Source organism: Panthera onca, chromosome D3 (assembly GCF_046562875.1).
Source record: "Panthera onca isolate mPanOnc1 chromosome D3, mPanOnc1 haplotype 2, whole genome shotgun sequence".
Classification (NCBI taxonomy): domain Eukaryota; kingdom Metazoa; phylum Chordata; class Mammalia; order Carnivora; family Felidae; genus Panthera; species Panthera onca.
In genome coordinates this window covers 10,678,455-10,697,867 of record NC_138350.1, presented here as the reverse complement: position 1 = coordinate 10,697,867, position 19,413 = coordinate 10,678,455, and the positions used below count along the sequence as shown (strand labels likewise).

Genomic DNA, 19,413 nt, shown 5'->3' with positions numbered 1-19,413 from the left:
GTCCAGGCTACCCTGTGGCCTGGAACACTTTCCCTTTCTGACAAATACCTTCCCTGAAGTTCTCCCTTTTTTTCTGGTAGCTGATCTCCACCCCACCCCCACCCCCACCCCCACCCCCACTCAGAAACGGATGTTGGCTTATTGTTCTACTCTGCTCTGGCTCACTGTACAGATGAGAGTTGGGGGAAGCTTTGCCTAATGATTTCTAATACTGTAAACAACCCTTCCTCACCGTGTTCATTTTTCCTCTGTTTTAAAGTCTAGTTCACATCATCAAAATGGCCACTGGCACTTCCTGGAATATTTGGCAGACTGTTTTACTGTATTTCTTTCAAACAAAACAAAAAAAAAAAAAGTTCTATTTTTTTTTCCCAGCACCCCCCCCCCACCCCAAACTTCGTTTGTTCTTTTATGACTAAGGATATTTATCTCCTGCCTGCTTTAGAAGTTTATGGGCTGCTTTTCCTTTGAATTCCAGGCCAAGGTCAGTAGCCTTTGGGTTGTGATGTCACAGCGTGTTACCTTGGTTACCTCTATGACATCATCGGACAAACCTGGGGCCCTGGGGGGGGGGGGCAGGGCGGGGGAGAGGGTCTCTGAAACAATCCCTTTCATCTACAGTCCGCGAGGAAATTGCTACTGCTTTTGGAAAATGTTTGGAGAAGTTGGGAGAAGCTAAAGAGTAGAATTAATAAGATTTACTATCCCCTTCCCCCCTGCTTCCAAATGCCACAGACCCCTAAAAGTCAGGCCACAATCAAAGGCTGCAGACTTTTGAAGGGAGGAAGCCGGAGGAACAAATGCATTCCTAGAAACCAGAACACCACGTCCGTAAAAAGACCGTCAGTAAAGCCACGAGAAGAAACACGCGCGCGTGCACACCCACCCTATCGACCCAACTACCTATAGATGGGATGGATCGCACGAGGCGTCCCTCCGTCTTTAATCTAATCTAATCTGTCTCTCTCTCCGCGTAAAAGCCAAAGCGAAGCGCAAGCACGAGCCAGGAATGTTTGGTTTAAAGGCTTTTTCTTAATAAAAGTAGAAAAGAAAACAGAACCAAAGCAGAGTGAACACTCCGTTTTCATGCCATTAAAACGGCATCTTGAAAACTGTTCATCTTTTTTTTTTTTTTTTTTTTTTTCCCTAGGGGTCAGGGGAAGGGGGAAAAAAAAATGTGGTTTTATTGTGAACATGTGTCGAGAGGACCCCGCCACAGAAACTCGGTGCCCACAGTAAGTATGTCTGCGTAGTAATTAACGTGCGAGCAGAGACACGAGTGTTGCCAAAAAGCCATGGTCAGCACGGGATACACGATGCGGGTGGACAATCCAGGTTCCCCAACGTGGGGTCCGTGGAGCGTGCACGTGGGTCGCGCAGCGTTTTGTGGTCCCAAGACCCAGCCGGCGAGAGTGGCTCCCCGACGGGATTATACCTAAAACGCAGTTTCCAAATGTTCCTTCCTGGCAAATCTTTTGAGGAAACTCTATGCAGAAGGAATGTCAAGCCATCTGTACTTAGATCTCAGAGAAAAGGATGGAAGGCTGGGGGCCAGTTTTTATGTGGTCTCTCCGAGAGCCCCCCATGTAATTCCCCGTCCTGGCTGGCAAGGGCCTGCTCCGTCACGTGGCCTCGGGTCATCGATCCCTGCGCTCGCTTTCTGCCAGGGTCTCCGGTGACACTGTGGAGGTGCCAAGTTCCCCTTGGAAACTTTACTGCAGCAGCTGTGAAGGCAGGCACAGAGGCCTCCAGACGGTCCCGGGGGCCAGGCCCGGGCTCCGAGCTCGGGGAGATGCCGTTTCTGGAGGTTTCTGCTTTGTTATGAGGCCTGGGGGTCTTATTAAGAAGCAGAACGGTGCGCGGTCTGCGGGCCCCCGGACTGCGTGGCGGAGGACCTTTGCGTTGCCAGGAAAGCGCAAGAAGACGAAGCGAATCCGCTCCCTCCAAGGCCGTTCCTTTCAACTTTTCGGAGGAGCCCCGGGGAGGTGCCTGCGTCGCCGTGGGGCGCGTAGCCCCATCCGGCTCTGATGTTGCAAACGGGGTTGAGTCTGTCTCCGGTTTTCTACACTGGTGTGGGCCTGCTCGTGTAGGAACACGCTGCCGCACGCCCGTGGGTCTTTTGCCTGCGTTTGCAAGCACGTCACGCCTCTCTGTGCATGTGACGGAGGGGGGGCGGGACGGGGGGGGGGGGGGGTGAACTGCCTCCGAGGCTGTTGCTGTGAGCTTTTCACACGCGTGGGGGCATTTGTAACTTGTCGTATGCTGCAAAATATCCTGTGTTCATTATACCTGACACTCTCTTTTCCAACCAACAGGCTCTCTCTGCAGACCCCCTCCGCTCTTTGTCACCCAAATCCGCTCTTAGGGTGTTTGCAAAGCGAAACACATCATAAATCTCAAGACGGGCTGGAACCTGGAGACTTGTAAAAAGAGAGAGAGAAGAAAGGGGGGAGGCGGGGGCCGGGAAGGAAGGTGGCCAAGAGGGGCATTTTGATGAACTCTCTGCCCTGGAATGAAGCACTTCCCCATGACTCCGACTTAGAAGCAGTTTTCTCTTGGCACTAGGTGGGATCGATCCCCGTGTCTGGGGTTTCTGTTCTCTCTCCCCTTCGCCACGCTCGCAGTGAAGAACAGATGTGCTCGGCTTTATAAATGCTGACCAGCTGGGAAGGCTGCAGCAAACATCCACACAGCTTTTCCCAAATGCTGATGCCTGAGGAGGCCTCTGGGAGGAAGACTGGGGGTCTCTCAGACACATCTTGTGGCCTGCCTGCTTCCAGAAACTTCCGTGGGGTTCCCTGAAAGGGAAGCGCTAAAGAAAACACGGAATCCCCGGAGCCTTTGCTTTGGGCACCCCACGTGGCTGTGCTGCTGTTTGTAAAGACCCGAAGCGCCCGACGGGTAATAATCCAGGGCCCTCCGGGCTGAGATGGGGCTGGTGCGCGTGTTGAGGACTCAGGACAGAGGGCTAAGGCTGAGCTTTTCCTTTAAAAAACGTAAAGAGGCAAACGCTGATTGTCGCACTCGGCAATTATTTGCTCCCCCCTCCAGAAGATTAAAGGGGCCATTTGTTTTCCTAAGTCTCAACCTGGCCTATGGGTCCATTTCATGTGTCAGTTTCTAGTTCGCTCTCCTCCGAAAGGGCTGCCTGGAGAACACAAAGGCAGGAAACTCAATTGAACACAGGCCCGGTGACATCTCTGTTTGGGGTGTGTGTGTATGTGTGAGAGAGACAGAGAGAGTGTGTGTGTTTGTATAGAGGCTGACAACGTGTTCTCCACAATCAGATCACTGCTCAGTAGACTTATTGTTCACAGCTTTAGAAACAGCTGGGGGGGACTGTGTAAGAATCATTTAAACAGAGCTGCTCATAAACCGTCCACTCCAGGGCTTGGGAAGGGGGTCAAACCTGCGCCATCGGGATTTTTCTTTTTTGAAGACAGTCTTCTCTGATTCTCCAAATGTGTTCGTTGAATATGTGCCTCCTCCTCGATGCACACACAACTTTCAGTTCAGGTGTAACATACATACAGCAAAGCACATACAGCGTTAAGTGTACCCAGAATCTAGATTTAAAACAAAAACAAAAACAAAAAAAGCAAGCGGGGCACCTGGGTGGCTCAGTCAGTTAAGCATCTGAGTCTTGGTTTCAGCTCAGGTCATGATCTCATGTTCACGGTTCGTGAGTTCGAGCCCTGGGTCTGTCTCCACACTGAGAACGCAGAGCCTGCTTGGGATTCTCTTGTCTCCCTATCCCTCTGCCTCTCTCCAGCTCGCTATCTCTCTCTCTCAAGATAAATAAATCAACTTTAAAATAAATAAAATAAAAAAGCAATGTCCCGGAAGGTCTCAGGCTCTGTCTGTCCCGCTTCCCCAAAGGGCAACCACTATCCTGTTCGGCTTTGCTGGTTTTTGTACTTTACATAAATGGAATCACACAGTATCTCTCTTCAGTATCTGGCATCTTCTGTGCAAAAGTAAGTGTGTGAGGGGCACCTGGGTGGCTCAGTCGGTTAAGCATCCAACTTCGGCTCGGGCCGTGATCTCATGAATCATGGGTTTGAGCCCCGCATCGGGCTCTGTGCCGACAGCTCAGAGCCTGGAGCCTGCTTCAGATTCTGTGTCTCCCTCTCTCTCTCCCCTCTCCCACTCACGCTCTGTCTCTCTCTGTCTCTCAAAGGTAAATAAACATTGAAAGACAGTTAAAAAAAAAAAAAGTCAGTGGTGAGATTCTATCATGTTGTTCTGTGCATTTGTAGATCACTGGTGTTTAGCAGGGGTGAGGGTGAATTTCACGCCCCCAGGGAACTCCGGGCACCGTCTAGGGACATTTTCAGTGGTTGCTCCCGGCTGCAGTGCCTCTGATGGGTCCAAGTCAGGGATATTGTCGCTCAACACCCTACAATGCACAGGCCAGCCCACCCCGCAGGGAATCAAGTGGCCCAGGATGTCCATGGTGCCGAGGTGGAAAACGCTCGTCTGGAACACTTGTTCTCATGGTTGTGCTTTGACTCTTCTGGAACACCATTTTTATCGTTTCCTGGATACTCCTGCAGGCCCAGCAGAGTTAGCCTAAACCAAACTTCAAGTTCAAAGCTTTGACTCAGAGACAAGTTTATTGACCTCTAGAGTTTTATCACCGAGCAGGAGGCAGGGAGGGAAGCAAAGGGAGAGGGGGTGGAGACGAGGAAGACAGAAGGGGGCAGAGAAGGGTCGTCCCTAAGGATTTCTTAATCTTGTCTGGTGACGAATTCAACCCCAGAAGGTCCTAGCAAGTCACCCATGCTTCTTTGGCAAACAGAGGAAGGAAATGACAAGAAAAAAAAAATCTCTCTTACGAACAGAGCCACACCGATGCGCACAGATGTAAACAGACAACCACACAAGTCCAAACATATACCCCCCACGGCTCTGAACACACACACGCACACACGCACGCACGGAGGCACATACACACTCACCACCAGGCCCACACCTGAGAGAGGACAAAAGAGAGACCGATGTTGTTCTTAAAGAGACTTCTGTCCAAGTCTGGCTACTTAAAGAAACAGTTACGATGACTCCAATCAGCCAGGGCAGAGACCACATCTGTCTTGTTCATCACTACATATATATACATATATGTATACACATACATATATACCATATACACATACGTATACACCATATACATATACACATACACAAGCTAGGGGTTCAACCTCAGCACCACTGCTTTTCTGAACCACACAATTGGGGGTTTTTTTGGTTTTTTGTTTTTTTGACGTCTATTTATTTTTGAGAGATAGAGACAAAGCGTGAGCCGGGGAGGGGCAGAGAGAGAGGGAGACACGGAATCCGAAGCAGGCTCCGGGCTCCGGGCTGTCGGCACAGAGCCCGGCGCGGGGCTCAAACCCACAAACCGCGAGATCGTGACGGGACCCGAAGTCAGACGCTTAACCGACTGAGCCACCCGGGCACCCCTGAACCACACAACCCTTTATTACAGGGGCTTTCCCATGCATTGTGGGATGCCGGCCAGCATCTCCGGCCTCTACAAATCCGATGCACCCCGTGTCGTGACAACTGAAGTCATCTCTACATATTGCCCAGCGTCCCTTGGGGACACTGCCTGCAGGTCAAGAACGCACTGGTCTAGGCCAGTGCTGGGCCCACAGAAGCGGTCCCTGAATGAAATACTTGTTGACTAAACGAGCGAGCCTCTCACATGCTTTCCCGAAAACGAATGGACCCTCAGGGGGACTCACCTGATTCCCCCCTCTGGCATCCACACAGAACAAAAGTTAAAAACACAGACACAGATGGCCCCGGGCTCCCTCCCTACACCAGGGATCCCAGTGCCCGAGGCTCAGGCCTAGGCAGGGTCGCGAGGGGTGCTGCGGGGCTGGGGGCTGTCATACCATCATGACAGCTCTTGAAGGAGCAGGTCCCCAGAGAGACGCCTACACCACATGTGCTCTGCCGCTTGATTGAGGGCCATTAATGCACTTTTCCGGACTCTGATTGGGTTTTAATTGTGTTTGGAACATTGTGCTCCCCACGCACCAGCTGACTTGGCGGCCACGTTCAGAGGCGTTTCTACCTTTCCCCTTCTGTTTTCTCTCCAGGGTGAGTGGGCAGCAGTCTGGACCAGAAAGTGCATCTCCCGAGGCTTCTTTCAAGCCCTACCCCTCCTGAGTCTGCATGGGTCTGTGGACGGGCTGGGAGGCGGGATTTCAGACCTACTCAGGCTTAGGCTTGGTGCCCACAAAATGGTCATAATGAACCTAGATCTGGTTCTAAGAGCCACAGCAAAACGTGGCCACACGGCTTCAGCTGTCACCCAGGTCACGATCTCTGGGGCTGCAGGGCAAAGAAACACACGGGACCGTGGTCCAATTCAAAAGTCTCCTATGACATTGTACTCAAAAGCAGAATCCTCAAGGAGGGGTCTCCTCTTGGGAAAGGGACGTCAAATCAAGTAGTCGCATGGGCCACCAAAGAAATGACCGCTGGAAGAATCTAACTCAGGCCATTCTCGGCCAGCCCTACATCTAGCAGACCTGTGCGTCCTGACAACAGGGGCCAGGGGCTGAGTGAAAAGCCCAGTCCAGCATGGCAGAGGCTGGGTGTAGCTCCCAAACCAAGAGCCCAGTTCAAAACGGGAAAGAGTGGAGGGCGGGGTTTGGAGACACTAAGAGACGGGTGAGGCACACGGGAAGTCAGAGCGAGGGGGGGTCAGGGGTAGGGGGGAGTGGAGACAATGCCCCGAAACAGGTCTAGCTGTTGGTGACAACGTTCTAGAGGCTATGACTAAGCCACCGGTTCACCGATCCAAACACCCATCCCCAACATCCTTCTCCCTTTCCTGCCCCCCTGAGAAAAAGAAAAGATTCACCTTCCCGGCCTGTTTGCAGTTAGAGTCGGCCACGTGGCACAGCTGGGGCCCGTAAAACGTAAGCCGGCTTTTGATTTCTTATCAAAGAGAAAGCTCCAGAGGAAGGAGAGCCTTCCTTCTGGCGCCAGTCCTTTCCCCTTCCGGTCTTAATGCAGCCGTGATGCCTGGAGCCGAAGCAGCCATCTTCGAACACGAGGAAGACAGGCCTAAGAAGAAAATGTCAAAATGCTAAGGAGGGATGACCTCATGGGGCAGCTGGGTCAAAGTCAGCACCTCTGATCACTCATCGTGTGAGAGAAACAAACCCTTCGTTGTTGCAACCACCGTCAGTCGGGCTTGCTGTGCTAATGAAGGTCCTCTGAAGGGATTCATATTTCTGTCTCGCCAGGCAGAGTAGTTGACAGGCGGGGATGACCTTCATCTGAGGAGCGGTGGGCGGGACACCAATCCCACCTGATAAAGTGTTGGCAACCCGACTCAGCCACAAGAAGAGTTTATGAACAATTCAGCGGTTCACCTGCTGGGGATGTATCAGCTAAACCGTGGCGCTTCCCGCGAACGGGCCCCCAACCCTCCCAACCGGAAAATTAGGATGTAGAGAAAACTCACTCGCTGACACGGAGGAGACCGTGCTGTGTTGTTCAGATTTTTTGAAAGCACGTTATCAAACAGCACGGAAAGAGATACCTAGAAGGACGTTCACTGGAGAGTCAGCAGGGGTGGCAGTTTTGGGTTTTGTTGTTACTGTGCTTGTCAGTGATTATTTAAATGGTCTACGAGTATATACAATCTTGGCTACTGAAAACAGTCACCGACCGCATGTGCAAGATGATATTTTTGCTGCGATTTTCCGTTTAAAAGGCATTTACTCTACACGGAAGACTGGAAAGACATGTGGTAAAATGCGAATAGTTAGCCCCATGTGGGGGGATTACAGGTGATTTTCATTTTCTTCTTCCTCCTTATCTGCCTTTTCCCCGTTTTCCGATAATGAATATATATCACTTGTTTAATTTTTCAAGTTCTGTTTTTGAAGAGCTGCTCGGCTCATTATGTTTGCCAAAGCCTCAAAACCTCCGCTGGGAAATATTTTAATCCAATCAAGATCTTCTTGTCCCGGCAACAAACTCAGGGACTGTGTGCCGGGATTTTAAGTATCTGGGAGGAGGTGAAATTAGGAGATGGTTGGTTGAGTCCCCAGTTTCTGGTCACTGTCAACTTTACGAAGCTGGTGGCCTCCAGAACTCCCTAAACAGTTGAATCCAACCAATTCGTGTTGCCTTTAAACCCCAAAGCAAAAGAGAGGGTGATAAGAGGGAAATCCCACCTTCTGATAGCAAAGATAAGAAATTCTCCTTCCCTTCTCCTTGTAGATAAATCATGCTGACCCACCCTCCACAGAAGTCTTGGAAGAAGAGCCATAAAAATATGGCAGGACCAAAGCATTTGCAGAAGGATGACGGGATGACATAAAGACAGAAAAATCTACGATCAATTTAGCAGAGGTGGCTATCAGTTTGGGGGCCCTCCAGAGTTCAAGCATGCCCATAAAAGAACTCAACAACGCAATGACTCCCCTGGGAGAAAGAGATCTCCCTCCAAATCCAACCTGTCACCTAACAGCGGTAAGCAGGAATGCCCCGTGGGAGCAGGAATTGGTTTCTCTGCGTCCGAAGGAGCCAGAGATGGAAAGAGACAGGCCAGGACTGGACGGAGGGGCCTTCTCTGATGATTTAGGGCTCCGGATCTTCCAAAACAAAGTCCCTCTGGTGCCCCAGGGGTCCTGGAAAAGTCAGCCCAGAGAGGGACAGGCATGGAAAACAAAACTCCCTGGGTTGGGGGGAGGGGGTGAGGGAATGTCGGGGGTCCCAGTTGCTGCTGTCTACTAGAACTAACACACAGGCCCCGAACATGCGTGACCTCTGGTTCACATCAGCGCTGCTGATCAAAAGGAGGCAACTCACTCCACCCTGCCCAGGCCTCCCCATCCGGGGAGAATTCAAAGCTACTGGCTCCGTGGCTGGTGTGGCTTCCATTAACCCAGAGGCTGGCGCTGCGGACTTCTCGAAAAGTTGAATATCAAACAGAATGAATCACGAGAAACCAATAGCTTGGGCCAGCCCAGTGACCTTTAAAGCAAGATAGTATTACTCAAAACGAACATAGTTGTGGAACCCTTGAGACAGGCAGTATCCGTCCAAGGGCCCTTCCATTCGGCCTGCAGAAAACAATCTACAGAGTCTTGGGAGGTAGGCTCTCGTCACCCCTTCCCCTGCTTCCTCCAGCCCCACCTGCACGGCCAAGCACAGATCTTTCCCCAGATAAACAGCAAGGATGTTGCCACTCTGGGGGCGGGGGCTGTAACTGCTTAGGTGAACATTTTCCATAATGAGTTGCTCGCAGGCCCAAGTATTTACAGCATGGAGACCAAGGACATGTGCATCTTGGTTTCCTGCCCACTGCTACGGGCACAGTGACCATCGACACCCCCTCCCCAGCGTCCACCGCGGTTCTGAAATGTAATTGACAATCCAAGAGAGCATGTGCGTGTGCGCGCGCGTGTGCACGCGCGCGCACGCACACACGTGCCACACCCCCACCCCCCGCCTTTTTTTTTTTTTTTAATATTCAGCTTCTTGCATCACCCGAAGTTTTGCGTGGAAATAGATACCGGGTATTTTGAGATCTAGACGGAATCCTCACTTGAAGAGATCAGATCGGTTTCAGGCAGTGCCTGGGTTCAGCGAGAGGCCAGTCTAGCCAGAAACGTAAACCATTTCCAGCCAGGGCTAGGTGAATACTCACCAGACAGACATATCGGCCCCACGGAGACTCAGCTCGAACTCACACGCTGGAGCCTGCACCTCGCACGCACACGCGCGCGCGCACACACACACACGCACACACGCACGCACACATTCATTTTGTGCTTAGCTGTCATAAAACTTAAGACACTTATATGAGGGTGAAAGGTCAGGAGGGGGGAAACATTATTTTCTGTTATTAATTACACCTTATCCATTCTACAGGTGCTGCGCTCATCTTAGATAAAGTTACAGTTCTGTTTTACGAGGAAGCCTCTGGGATCGTGTAAAGGGGGATTTGGGACTGAGACAAAGGAAATCGCAGGGGGGGGAGGGGGCTCATTCGTTCTCCTGCTCAGAAGCCTCAGAAGCCGAGCCAGTCTCCTTCTAGGGCCACTTCCAGGACTAAATCTGCACATTCTTGGAATAGCTCACTCTGCAAATGCTAAATGAACCTGGTCCCCAAATCAGCTCAGCCCCGGAGGGAGGCAGCGGGCTGGGGGCTTCCTGAAGGAGAGGAGAAGGAGGTGAAGGGGAGAGGGAGAGAGGGAGGGTGGGGTGAACGTGCCAGCCAGGCGGCTGTTGGGTTCAAAGGCAGAGGTGAGGCCAGCCAAGGAGCGGGGACCTGAAAGGTCAAGTCCACATCCGGGTCACCCTTGCGGCGCGCTGGGGGTGTGGGGGGGGGGGGGAATTCTTTCTTCTCGTGGGCACGGGGGTGGCGGGGGAGGGGGCGCGTGCTGGGTGGTGGGGCAGAGGGAGGGCCTCAGGGCCGGGCAGGAGGGATCCTACACCCCCTTCACCCTTGGCTGAGTGGAAGAGAAAACTAATCTACCACAGGAAAGGAGGAACCAGGATTCCACGGAGGTGGTGACAAAATGGCAAGATAAGAAGGAGGCTCTCTGGGTCGCCTGGGTGGCTGGCTGAGTCCGACTTCGGCTCAGGTCATGATCTCACGGTTGGTGAGTTCGAGCCCCGCGTGGGGCTCTCTGCTCTCAGTGCAGAGCCTGCTTTAGATCCTCTGTCCCCCTCTCTGCTCAGATCTCTCTGCTCCTCCCCCCCCTTGCTCTCTCTCTCTCTCTCTCTCTCAAAATAAACATTAAAAAAAAAGAAGAAGAAGAAGAAGAAGAGGAAGAAAGAGCCTGTCTGGCTACCAGGATGAAATGATGGAGCACCAGGAAAAGACCCAGCAGGACAAAACCTGCATTGAAATCCTGGCTCCAGCTGTTTCCTTGGGCCAGGCGCTGTTCTCTCTGAGCCTCAGTTTCTCCCATGTGGAAAATAGGAGACAAGCCATCCATGGTGGCACAGACACCATTGTGGCCACTGATAGCAATGATTACGTTAAAACGGCTGGGATACTCATCAGGAGAATGCATCCTTCTGTGATGCTTAAGATAACATAATGGGAAGCGCATCAGAGCCATAAATCACCGTGCAGATATAATTTATTGTTATTAATATGATCTGCCCTGTCCTTCCCCAGCCCCCTGGGCTGCCAGGAGAGTCTGTGCTCTGTCATCGTGCACTTGAAGACAGGTTGTTTCGTCCCTTCTCTCTTCTCGTTTCTAATCACAATGTTCTAATTCTCCAGCTGAGGTGGAATTCAATTCTCGGCCGGAGCTCGATGCCATATATTACCCCCTGTCCGGGACAGCAATCTGGCTTCTGTCTTCTAGACACTGTAGAACTGCCATGTGCCCGTGGTTACTAGGCACCAGGCGCTGGGCTCTCAGAGCCTTAGCACTGGGGATCACGCTTAGGGCCCTGGGAGGTGTCCCTATCATCCCATGTCCCAGACTAGTTTCAAGGAATGCAGCCTGATTTCATCCCACGGGTGCCTCTGCCGAATCAACACGCTCCTCTGCCCCCTGAGCACTGAGCACCATTCCGTAGGGTCTTTGGACGCCTCCGTCAGGCAGCCCCCGGATGTTACTAGAAGGTTCAAGACCTGGGGGGCCTTGGAGGAGCATGCCCTGCTGTCTTTGGTTCAGTTGAGCCCTGGCCAACCCTCAGTTGTGATCGCAACGAAACGCAAGAGGGAGAAGAGGAGGAGGAGGGAGAGAGGGAGGAGGCAGCCTCCTTGGAGTGTCTCTATCTGCCCATCAGAATGTTTCCTGGGGGTTTGGCCAGGAATTCAGGCCTGTGGGCCCTACCGGGAGTCCTGCCAATGAATCCAGGGCCCTGGTTCCCTTTGATGTTCTCCATGGACCATCCCTCCCCTGACGCAATCCAGCCCCGCAGCGCTGATGCCTCGTTTGCGATATCCCAGCAGTGTCTCTGAGGGTGCCGGGGGCTAGAGGGGGACTTCGAGAATCCCATGTTCTGGGGGACAAAAAAAAAGGTCCGTATCCCCATGTTTCAAGCATCTGCCCCCTCGTTCCCCATTTCTTACTCTTGTGAGACCGTGTCTTTGTTCTTCTGTTTCTCTTTGCACATGTATTCCAGTAGGTCTGACCCGCTCCTGTTTCCTCCCTCTCGGTTTCTGACTCTCCCTCATTTCCCGGTCTCTCCCTTTCTCCCCTGCTGTCCCTTTGCTGTCCCAGACTCTTAACCCCTGGGTTTCTTCCTCTCCTCTCTGTCCAGCTCCCTGAAGCTCTCTGTCCCTCCCTCTGCCTCACTCCCTCCTTCCTTCCTTTCTCTCTCTGTCTCCTTCTGTTTCTCTTTGGGCTCCTCCTACCCCACCTCTGCCTCTCTTTCTCTGGTCAGTCTGGTCCCTTCTCTGTCCCCCAGGGCACCAGGAAAGCCCATCCCCTCCCCCCCCAGAACAGTTCAGCAGGGGTGACAGCAGCAGCCATGCACACGTGGTTTGGGTTGGTGCAATTCATCCCAACCCAGAGCTCACCCCAGGCACCCAGGTTTGGGTGACCTTGTCCAAAGCCTCAGTCGTCTTCTCTCCACCAATAAGAATGCATCTGGGCTTACAGAGGACCAAGGTCATTCCCAGTATCTGAACACACTGCTGGGAGAGAAAACATCTAATGAGGATTCTGGGGAAGTTTGATACGTGGGCGTGAGCAGCCTCCACTGTCCCCGAGAACCTTCCAGACGTGCTAATCAACTTCCAATTCACTATTCCAACATTGCTGGGAGCTGCGGAGCCCAGGCTTGCAAACTGGCTCTTAAACGATCGTCTTTCCGCCGGTTACCACAGCCCAACATGTTCCTTTGGCTAAACCTTGGAGCTCGTCTACACTTTGAAACTTTAGGAACCAAACGTATCCACACACACGGGGGACCAGGGTCTCCCTGCCCCAGCATGGCCACCGCCCCCAACACACACACACACACACACACACACACACAGCTCTCTGCTGAGTGTTGACCAGGAACACAGTGAGTGCTGAGCCATCCATTAACCCTTCCTTGAGCTTATACTTCTCAACAGTCCAGCGAATCTTATTTATTCTATTATTATAAACTGAAATTCAGATCAATACAGTGACTTATCCAAGGTAACACGGCCAGTATGAAGAGCGCCCTGCTGAGTATCCTGTTCACTTGTAGGAAAGGCAGAATAGGAAACTTCCGTGAATTTCCATTCGGGGGGGCCCCCCCCCCATCAGATCCCCGGTTTCACTGATTTGCATTAGAACTGAGTTTTGTTTCCACGCCAAGCACATTCATTCATTTCCGCCTCCAGAACCCATAGCAGTGCAGAAATTGAATTTCTTTTCTCTAGAAAACCACTTTTCTTTTTTTTTTTTGGCTTGGAAATACGGTTTTCTCCTCCATTTAGGGGCAGGACGCATTCCGGATATTTAGCTTTTGGAAGGCAAATTTGGCATCCGGGATTGTTTTCTGCCTTGTTAAACTTTTCAGAAACTGTATCACTTTTAAACAGCCTGTGGGGGCTCTCCCCCCACCCCCAAGCCCCCCTCCAAAAGACCCTCTCTATCAGCCCACACGTTCCCTCATCACATCTGTCAGAGGCTGAAGCCAAAACACGTCCCAGGAAAAGCCAGAGAGGAAGAGGCGGGGCAGCGAGAGAGATGTCTAATCATCACAAAACCTTTGAAAAGTATCTTGAGCAAATCGAGTTTGTCTAAAATGCATCCAGCATTTAACATTTAATAGGAGCTCATCAACTTAACGCACCACATGCCCTGGGTAAATGGATCCTTCCCCTTTAAGGGCCTGTTGATGTTCCGTGAAGGAGAAAAACAGTTGTTATGATTCAGAATCTCAGGATGAACCCAATTAATCAATGCTGAGATGATTTGAATCATGTGGCAAATGCTTGGTCACCTCTCTGATATCCTATCCCCAGCCCTCGGAAGACGCAGACATGATTGATGTCACCTGTGACCACCGCGTCTCCAGGCAAGACCCCCCCCAAACCCCGCAGACAGAGAAACAAATTAGATCCAAAGGCCAGGGATCAGTTTCAGAGGGGACAGGCCCCCGGCGGGGGAGGGGGTGCCTGGCCTGGCCTGTCTGTCACAGGCGGGCAGAAGATAGAGGCCAGACCATATGGAGGCTAGGAGAGAAGGGACCCTCAAGGATGGGCCAGGCCGGGCCTCCACCAAGTCTCAAAGGGCTCGGCTGGCTGGGCCCTGAGCACGCCCGCATCGTTGAGGGTTTCGGGTTTTTTTTTTTTGTTAATTTTTTTTTTTTAGCATAAAAATAATTGCTCAAGCTTCCCCTGCCTCTTAGGGTTACAGTCAGACGTGTCTGCCCTGGGCCTTGGCTGGGAGGAAACGGATCTGGGAGGGAGGCGGTGGGAGAGGAGTGTTAATCAGAGTTACTTTGATTGCTTTCAATGTCTCTGCCTGTTACACACACACACACACACTATCGCCTTTTCTCTGGAAGCCTCTGTGACTGCCCACCCTGATATCAACCCCCCCGCAACACATTTTCTATCAGCCTCCCTTGAAGAAGCTCCCCCGTCCCCGCGGGAGAAAATGGCAGGTGGGGTAGGAGCCTCGTCCGCATTCCCGGTTTCCCAGAACACACGCTCAGCCTCCGCCTGGGCACCATCCCTGCTTATGCTGTCTTTACCCGCCTCCAAGTAGTTGCTGGAGCTTACCAACCACACAGTGGGTCCAACTGTCTCCTTCCTGCTTCCTCCTTCCCCTATCTCCTTACTCACTTTGTCCTTCCCTCTCCTCTCTTTTGTCTTTTTTCCCCACCTTCCCCTCCAGCCACCCTGCTTTCCTCCATTCATTCAACCCACATTTCCAGAGCTCCTCAGGCACCTCCCTCCAGGGGCTTCCACGAAAGATGAGATAAGCCGCCACCTCCTCGGGAGTCTCCCCAGAATGAGAAAACGGAGCTTTTCCCCATTTCCTCAACGTTTCTCACCCACATCCAGGTCTGCGATGCTGCTGAAAGGTCAGTGCCCTCCCTCCTGTCTCACAATTCCCTGCCTCAGAGCCTTTGCTAACACCAGGCTTCCACCAGGAGCGCCGACCGGAACCCTGGAGGCTAACCCACCATCATACCCAGCCCTGGGATGCCTCCCCAGGATGTCTTCCGGAACCACCCAGAAGATGGAATCGCCATCACCTCCTGTTAAGTCTCTGGAACTACAAGACCACAGGACCCACGCTTACTTTGTGCCTGCAGTCTCCCCTGTACCTGGCACACAGTAGGTGCTCCCAACATGACGGATAACCGAACGAGGAATGCTGTACTGACCCTCTTCATTCCCCAACGGGCTCGTTTGGAAAAAAATATATATGTGTGTGTGTGTGTGTGTGTATGTATATATATACATGTGTATATACACACACACACACACATATATATATACACATGTATATATATACATGTGTATACATATATGTATGTATCTCCCCTGGCTTCCTTCCAGAAAGGTTTTCAGATTGTTTACGATGCAGATTGTTGGCCTCCAAAGGGGTGGATTCAGGAGCACAGGGGTGTGGTCCTAGAACCTGCAGTTCAGAAACCCTCCCAGGCATGCGTGCCTCAGGCTATTCTTTGAGAAGCTCTATGGCGGCTGGCAATGGGGAGCCAAGGAAGGTGTGAGAGTAAGAGCATGACTTTACCAGTTCGGGGCTGACGGAGGGCTGCAGTCTGGAAGATGACATAGAGGACCCAGGGGTGGTGGGAGAGATGCATTAGGAGACAGCATGAGGGAAGATCCAGAAACCTCTGGTGAGCTTAGAGGCTGAATCTTCTTAGAAGGGGTTTTGGGGGGGGCGGTTAGAGCGTGTTTATTTGGGGGTATTTCAGGGAGGCTTTCTGGGCTTCACCACTTCATGCAAGGAGGGGCCACTAACAGCTACAAACTGGCAGGTCACAAGGGCTGGAATGTGTGTGAGGAAGGAGTCTGGGAAAGAAAGATATGCCCCCTTTCCTTCTTTTATTTCCTCCCCTCTCCATTTCCGAAAGCCTCTCAGCAGGCCCCCAAACCTCCAATTCCAGCGGCACCCCCCCCACCCCCCAGCCCAACCCGCAGGGTCTGGAGGGACCAGACTCCCCGCCCCTACCCTCCCAGGGTGCCCGCAACGGCATCTGGCCACGGACCCTGGGCTCTGGCCGGCGGCATCTGTTTGCAACGTTTGACTCAGTAGTTTTATTTCTGCTCAGCGGTATAATATAAACTATCTTGTTACACGGCAGGCAGGCTGGGCACAGAGCCGGGCGGCTCTGCAATCCTGCAGCAGGACCAAAGCAGAGCTTAAATGAACTGGTGGGCTCGGGCAGGGAAGGCCCTGTCTGCAGTCAGGAAATGGCTGCTTTTCGGGAAAGTTCTTCCCGGCCTGGGTCTCTGCCGTCAGAGTCCCAGGGCAACTCCGGACTGACCCCTGGAATCTACGCCACCCACGACACCCTCGCGTGTGCGTGCGTGCGTGCGTGCTCACGGGCGCACGCGCGCACCACATCTTGTCCGTTTCTGGAGGCTGCAGGGGTAGGTGAGGGCTGTTTGCTCCAAGGATGGACGCTGGGTAAAAGCTTGCATTCTGGAGACAGCCTGTCTGGGTGTCAAGTCTTGCCATATGATTTTCCCCGCGCCGCCCCCCCCCCCCCCCCCCCACTGGCCTCAGTCTCTTCATCGGTACAACGGGATTCGCAGTCATTCCCCACCCCCACGTCCCAGGGCTGTTTTCAGCCTTCGGTGAGGTTTCCATCTGGGCAAAGCGCACACAGCACATCACCCTGTGTGTGGTGCACAGGCTCAATAAACACTCGCTGTTATTACAGTCACTGGGATGTTTGAAATGACATGAAAAAGACCAGGGGCGCCTGGGGGGCTCAGTCGGCTGAGCGTCCGACTTCGGCTCGGGTCATGATCTCGTAGTTTGTGAGTTCGAGCCCTGCGTCGGGCTCTGAGCTGTGCTGACAGCTCGGAGCCTGGAGCCTGCTTCCGGCTCTGTGTCTCCCTCTCTCTCTGCCCCTCCCCTGCTCGCACTGTCTCTCTCTCTCTCTCTCTTTCTCTCAAAAATAAATAAAAACGGTAAAAAATTTAAAAAAAGAAAGAAAGAAAGAAATGAAAACGACCAGCTGGTATTGGGAGCAGGTATTGTCATCACCCTCTGCCCGGATCACCGTGTATCCTCCCCGGACACAGACGCAAAAACGAAAGGAGACCACACCTCTTGGCCCCCTCCCCACAGATCCCCTTTGGGGTAGACGCTGGGGTCCCCAACTTGGCAATGGAGACAGGCAGGCCCCTGTGTCCGACTCCCCGAAAGACACAGATACGGATGGGGACCCATTCTGAGACTTAACGAAGGGACAGGACCCCCGGCCCTCTGCTTTCTCATATCAGCGGTCGAGGGTGAGGAAAGGGCAGAGTCTAAATTCGGAGAGGCCTGACTTGTCCCAAGTTCACCTGCACGAAGATGGGTGGTCTTGGCCCCGACCACAGAGAGGGGCTGGACATCCCTCCCGTGCCACAGACCCTGCATTTGGACATTCCCAAAGTCAGAGGGGTAGTGCCTATGTCCTAGACGCTGAGGGACGGTCCCAGTGCCCAAACCCCTGCCCCCACCCCCCCTCCCGGGTCTTCCACCCCCACTCTCTCCCCTCCCCCCCCCACTCTGGTCACCCGGTCCACCCTGGCACCCCCACCTCAAGGGGGAGCCTGAGAGGATCCTCTCCACTTTCTCCTCTCTCTTTCCATCTTGAACGCCCAGCCCAGCACTCCCGAGCACGTGGTAGGTGCTCAAGCGATGTTGAATCCATGTGGCACACACGAGCGTGCTACGGTGAGTGTGAATGGCGGACTCGCATGAGGGCGTGCGCACATGTGGTGAGGGTGTGTGTATCTAGGAGAGGCTGTGTGACCCCGTGCGCGCACACACGTGCGCGCACACACACACACACACGCGTGTCCCTGCAGCTGGACGTGAATTCTGAGTGCCCAGGGAGCGGCTGTGCGAAGCCCCTTACACTGGGGCCCGAGAGGCACCGGTCTCCGGACCCAGGACCCATCAAGCGGGGTCTGTCAAGCACTCAGATAATCTCAGATCCCTGCTCTGAAATGAATTTACATTGATTTAGTTTTCTGTCCACCGTCGGCCACAAATCATATTGACTGCTTCTCCGTCTCATCCATCTCTGCTCCTTTACTCGCTCTCTCTCTCTCCGTCTCTTCCTCTGCCTGTCTCTCTCTCTCTCTCTAGGTCTGTCTGTTTCTCTCTGTCTCCCTATCAGTTCCGGGTCCTTTTCTCCCCTTCGATTTTCTTTCTCTCCCCCTCCCGTGGTTCTGCCGTCTTCTCTGACTCTCTGGGTCTGTCTTCCGGTCTCTCCTTCTCTGCGGATTTCCCCGTCTCTGTTTCCTATCTCCCTGTATCTCTCCGTGTTTCTCCCTCCAACCGCCGACCTCCAAAACTACCTCCATCTCTCCTTTTTGTGTGTTCTCTCTCCATCTCAGGCAGTCTGTCTCCCAACCTCTGTCTGGGTCTCTGTGTGCGCCTATCTCTCGGGATCTCCCTCCCCGCCCCCTGTGCCTCCCGGCAGCCGGCTCCAAGCATGGGCCTGGGGATCGTCACTCAGCGGCCCTGCCTGATGCAGCGCAAGCCCCTTTGTTCGCAGCTCCCTCCCCTGCACTGCCCGCCCTCCTGGACTGCTCTCTCTTCCTCCTTCCCAGGCCTGAGAGCTTAGGCACGTCTCTCCGGCCCATAATGTGGAAAAATGTGCACCCGCCCCGCGTGCACGGGGTGAGGATGAACTTCAGAGCTGGACCACCCCCACGCAACCCCCTGGGGCCATCGGGGAGACACCCCCATGGCCACGTCCACCACCCCACAGTCCCAGGCCCCTGCTGCTCAAAGCTCCACTGGGCAGCCTGCAGTGTGGATGAGGTCAAGTTCACGGCCATCATCGGAGGGCCCTCTCTGGCTCTGGAAAACAGTCAAACCTCGGATTGCAAGTACCTTGTTCCGCGAGTGTTCCGCGAGACGAGCAAACATTTCTGATCAATTTTAACTTGATAAACGAGCGAAGCCTCACCGCATGAGCCGCCCAAGGTCACATGATCGCAACCGAGCCAATGATTCTTGAAATTCGCTTTGATAGGAGAGCGCGCTGGGTTACAAGCATGTTTCTGGAACGAATCATGCTCGCCAACCAAAGTTTCACTTAATGCAAAGCGCCTCCTCCAACTCTAATTGGGGGGACAATGGTTGACCCCGCTCTCTGCCCCTTGATTCCACACCCAGCCGAGTGCCCAGCTCCCAATGTAGTTGATGCATTGACTGAAGTCCACAGCAGGTCTCCTGAGACACTCCTCCCAGCTGGGGCCTTCAGGCCACCTCCACC

At 53.1% G+C, this 19,413-nt stretch overlaps 1 long non-coding RNA gene across 1 annotated transcript; it reads left to right on the top strand.

Moving 5' to 3' along the window:
* The first annotated feature begins 591 nt into the window (after positions 1–591).
* Positions 592–3,087, top strand: LOC144613966 (uncharacterized). The gene is made up of 2 exons (XR_013551468.2): positions 592–1,235; positions 2,316–3,087. It is a non-coding gene; the product is annotated as an uncharacterized LOC144613966 (long non-coding RNA).
* Positions 3,088–19,413: the final 16,326 nt, after the last annotated feature.